This window comes from Suncus etruscus, chromosome 10 (genome assembly GCF_024139225.1).
Source record: "Suncus etruscus isolate mSunEtr1 chromosome 10, mSunEtr1.pri.cur, whole genome shotgun sequence".
Taxonomy (NCBI): Eukaryota; Metazoa; Chordata; class Mammalia; order Eulipotyphla; family Soricidae; genus Suncus; species Suncus etruscus.
Genome location: NC_064857.1, coordinates 26,884,266 through 26,888,838, shown reverse-complemented (window position 1 = coordinate 26,888,838; position 4,573 = coordinate 26,884,266). Strand labels below are relative to the sequence as shown.

Genomic DNA, 4,573 nt, shown 5'->3' with positions numbered 1-4,573 from the left:
AGGAAATATAAATGAAATAAAATGAATCACTTTTAAACAGAAAAATAGTATGTAACCATGAAGTTATTGCACTTTCTCCCACATATTTAACTTCTATTCAATAGAATAAAAATTATACAGTTTTCATTTTATAACTTAAATATTTAAATGTAACTTTGTAATTAAAAAATGATGGAGGGGCTTGAGCAATAGCACAATGGGAAGGGTGTTTGCCTTTACATGGCAGACCCAGGTTCAATCCCTGCCTTCACAATTGTTCCCTTGAGCCTGCCAGGAGTGATTTCTGAATACAGAGCCAGGAGAAGCACCTTAGGGCCACTAGGTGTGGACCAAAACCCCCCAAAAAGGACGGAGGAGGAAGAGAAGGAGCAGTGGAAGGGGAGGAGGCAGTAGAGGAGGATGTGGGAGAGGAGGTGGAGGAAGAAGAGGAAGAGTAGGAGGAGGAGGAGAAGATGAAGAAAAAGAAGAAAAGAAAGAAGAGAAAGGAGAAGAAGAAGAAGAAGAAGAAGAAGAAGAAGAAGAAGAAGAAGAAGAAGAAGAAGAAGAAGAAGAAGAAGAAGAAGAAGAGAAGGAGGAGGAGGAGGAGGAGGAGGAGGAGGAGGCGGAGGAGGAAGAGGAGAAGAAGAAGAAGAAGAAGAAGAAGAAGAAGAAGAAGAAGAAGAAGAAGAAGAAGAAGAAGAAGAAGAAGAAAATAGGCACAAAACTAATTGATTTGTGGGTTTTTTTTTTCATTTTGATTCACATATATTCTACCAGAATCCTCTATCCTTGTTTTAAGATCAATAAGAAAATTCTGAAAGGACAATTTTTGTCTTTCTCTTTCCTTTCATGTAAAAGAAAAAATTCAGTGCAAATTAAAGGGCTAATAGATAGATAGATAGATAGATAGATAGATAGATAGATAGATAGATAGATAGATATTCCTTATATTAGCAGATATGTTATGGTTTCTTGATTATTTGTGTATCTTGAATGAATTTTGCCTACATTCAATATTTGAATTAACTTCTGGTGTAAATGTATACTGTTTAAGTTGTCAGTTTACCTAATTAGTCATAGATAAAACACGATTGATTAGTACTCTCAGAATATCAGTGAATACTCAGGTATTAATGTGTCACCACAATACTTTGCCATTAAAATTCTTTAAATATAAAACATACAGGGCCTGGAGAGATAGCACAGCGGCATTTGCCTTGCAAGCAGCCAATCCAGGACCAAAGGTGGTTGGTTCGAATCCCGGTGTCCCATATGGTCCCCCGTGCCTGCCAGGAGCTATTTCTGAGCAGACAGCCAGGAGTCACCCCTGAGTACCGCTGGGTGTGGCCCAAAAACCAATATTATATATATATAAATCATACATAAATGTCATCCTACACTCTCTATCAGATTTTACATAAAATGAAGATGCAAATTAAATTATTGCAATGTAAAGATGTTATGATAGAACCGTAAAACTGAAAAGTCGCCCCATGTGAACAATAACCATAAATATGTATCTCATCTGTGGAGTTTCCAAAAGTTCTGATGTCTGTGTGACCTCAAAAAACTATGATTTAAATGTAGTCCTGCATGAATATCTGAACATTTTATGTCTCCTAACAGACTCAAAGGGATAGAATATATGCTTTGCACAGGGAAGTCTGGCATTTGCTCCCAGAAATCACACAATTTCCCAAGTCCTAATGGGCATTTTTTCCATAAATAAAAGAGAGAATCACAATTGTTAAAGGTATATATATATATATATATATATATATATATATAACATTTTTATTTATTTAAGGAAAATGCATCATATAGTTTACATAGTTGATTATAATACATATGTTTCCAGATTAACTGAAAGCACATTATTGAAAAAAGAAAATGGAACAGAACAAAACTAAAGAAAAAGAAAGAAAATATAAAAAGTACAGTAACAAGCATATTTGTGAAAATTATTTTATCTTCAATGAAGTCATTAAAAAAATGTCAGAATGTTTAGTAAGCTCATTTAGCTGTCCATTCTGTAAAATTAATGTATTCCTATAGGGATGACAGCATTAAACAAATGAAGTTGTCCAGAGATTCACAATAATATTACTAACTCTGTACTTTAGGGGTATGTACTTAGCTGCCAGGGCTCCTGAAAGAAGGAAGATGTGAGAGATGGTGCCCACAATCTCTCCAAGATGCCCTGGTAATATCACTTCCAGAACCTAAAGATTATATTGGTGTTTCCAAAAGGAATTGTAGAGGGTCAGTGATGAGGTAGGGCCATTTGGAAAATAGTGATTCTGGGTGTTGGAGGCAGCAGTCATGGCTTTGTCAGAGTGCAGGCTTGGCCTAACCTCTTCTCCCAAGATGGACACCTTTCCTCTGTGTTAGCTGGCGTACCCATTATATTTCAAAACTGTTTACATCTTGTTCAAGAAGAGTGTATCTATCTACGGAGCTGGATACACTATGGAATGGTTCAAACATAGCATCTAAAGATATGATTTTAAGTGAATTCAATGAGATTAATATTCAAATAAGTACACTCTAGAATCATGTCACCCTTTTCACTGTATCAATAGAAATTTTTTTTAATGTTCTTTATTTAAACAACATAGTTTACAAAGTTGTTCATAAGACAGTTGTTTCAGGCATTCAATATTGCAATACTAATCCCACCACCATTGTGAATTTTCCTCTGCCACTTTTCCAGTTTCTTACCCATCCCCTAGACTGGCCTCTTAGTAGACATAAACTAATTTATTTTATATTACTTGATACAACAAAAACAATGGCTAACAAAATTATTAAAAAGTACATGGATAGAAATGAAGAGTATTATAATGAGTGAAATGAGTGAAAGGGATAAACGTAGAATAAAGGCACTCATTTGTTGGATAAAAAACAATAATATGGTATTAATATCCAAAGATAATAGAGGTGAGAGCCAAGAAGACAAGCCCATGATAGGAATCTTGCTCCAAATAGAAGAGGAATGTAATTAGGGCAGCAAAATGGCCACTATGACAATGATAGTTGGAAATGATCACTCTGGCTAACTAAAGTGTTGAAAGGAGATACATTGATACATGATACCCTTCACTAACAATATTGCAAACCACAGTGTCTAGAAGGAAAAGAAAGGAAAGATAAAGAGAAATGGAGAGAAAGAGAGAAAAAAAAGTGTCTGCCACAAAGGCAGGTGATAAGGCAGGCGGGAAACTGGGGGAAATTGTGGTGGGAAATGTACTCTTATGTAGAGTGTTTGACATTCTATGACTGAAACTCAATCATCAACAACTTTGTAGCTTTGGGTAAAAAAAAAATAAAAATAAAAACTATTACAAACAACCATGTAACCACTTTGTTTAAATAAATTACTTTTAAAAATTGTCAAAATTGTTATATCTCACAACGGGATCATTTGAGTCATTGAGAATTTACTAAACCATTTATTGCTAGTTGAGCCTTATGTATTACTGTTTTTGTTTACTGAGCTTAGTTGGCTTCTATACTACTTTCCCAACTAATTTGGCACAGTCCTACAGAGCTGTCAAGATTGTGGAAGTTGGAGGTGTTTCAATGGCTTGGCTTGGCTTGATTCTTTTCTGAAATTGGTCTTGAAACCACTTCTTGGCCTTTTGTCTAAGATCATGTGTAGTATCTATTCTGATCACTTTAATATCTGATATATCCTCTATCTGAGGACAATATATTAAATGGATTTTTGGTCCAGGGATTTGAAATAGGAGCTTACTCATCTATTCCATAAATTGATCTGGTATTGCAGTACTTACAGGGATGGTGTAGCCCTCCTGAGAAGAAATTCAAAAAGAAAAACAAAGAAATTAATCTGTGGAAGCTATGAAAAAGTTGTTTACTTGGCAGAGGCTGTGAGGTGTGGCTTCTGGAGCTTTCAGCAGTACAGAGGGTGGAAGCAGCCCACTTCCATTTTGAGAAGACCCCAGAGTTCTCATTCAAATAGTCAAGTACCTGGAATTTCTATTGACATGAGGTCTTTGCAAAGATTTAGTCATGAAGCAGTGCAGTTGAAATGTCTGCATGTTTTTTATGACTGGCTTTGTGGGGAGGGTGCAACTGCTGGGGCTTAGGCCCTGTAGAGACTCCTTTGTCTCCTTCCTAAACAATCCTTCCTAAGGGTGCTTCAGAAAAGAAGGGAGGGGAGGGGAGAAAGAAGGGAAGGAAAGGGAAAAGAAGGGAAGGGAAGAGAAAAAGAAGAGGGAAAGGAAGGGAGAAAAGAGAAGGAGAGAGGTATGGGGAGGGAGGAGTGGGGAAGGGAGGGGACAGAAAGAGAGAAAGGGAGGGATGAGAAGTAAAGGAAGGGAAAGAAAGGAGAAAAGAAGGGAAGGGTTGGGAAGAGAAGGAATGAGAAGGGAAGGGAGGAGGAGGGAAGGGAAGGAGAGAGGAAAGAGGAATGAAGGAAGGGAAAGAAAGCAAAAGGAGGGGAGGGAAAGGAAGGTAGGGAGTAAGGGGAGGGGAGGAGATGTAAGAGAGGAAGGGAGGGGAAGAGAAGGAAAGGGGAGTGGTGGAGAGGGGAGAAGAGAGAAAAAAGAGGGGGAAAAGTGGAGAGGAG

General features: G+C 37.3%; 1 non-coding gene across 1 annotated transcript; it reads left to right on the top strand.

The window, feature by feature from the left end:
• Positions 1 to 3,604: 3,604 nt before the first annotated feature.
• LOC126021349 (U2 spliceosomal RNA) lies at positions 3,605 to 3,794 on the top strand. The gene has a single exon (XR_007499892.1). It is a non-coding gene; the product is annotated as a U2 spliceosomal RNA (small nuclear RNA).
• Positions 3,795 to 4,573: the final 779 nt, after the last annotated feature.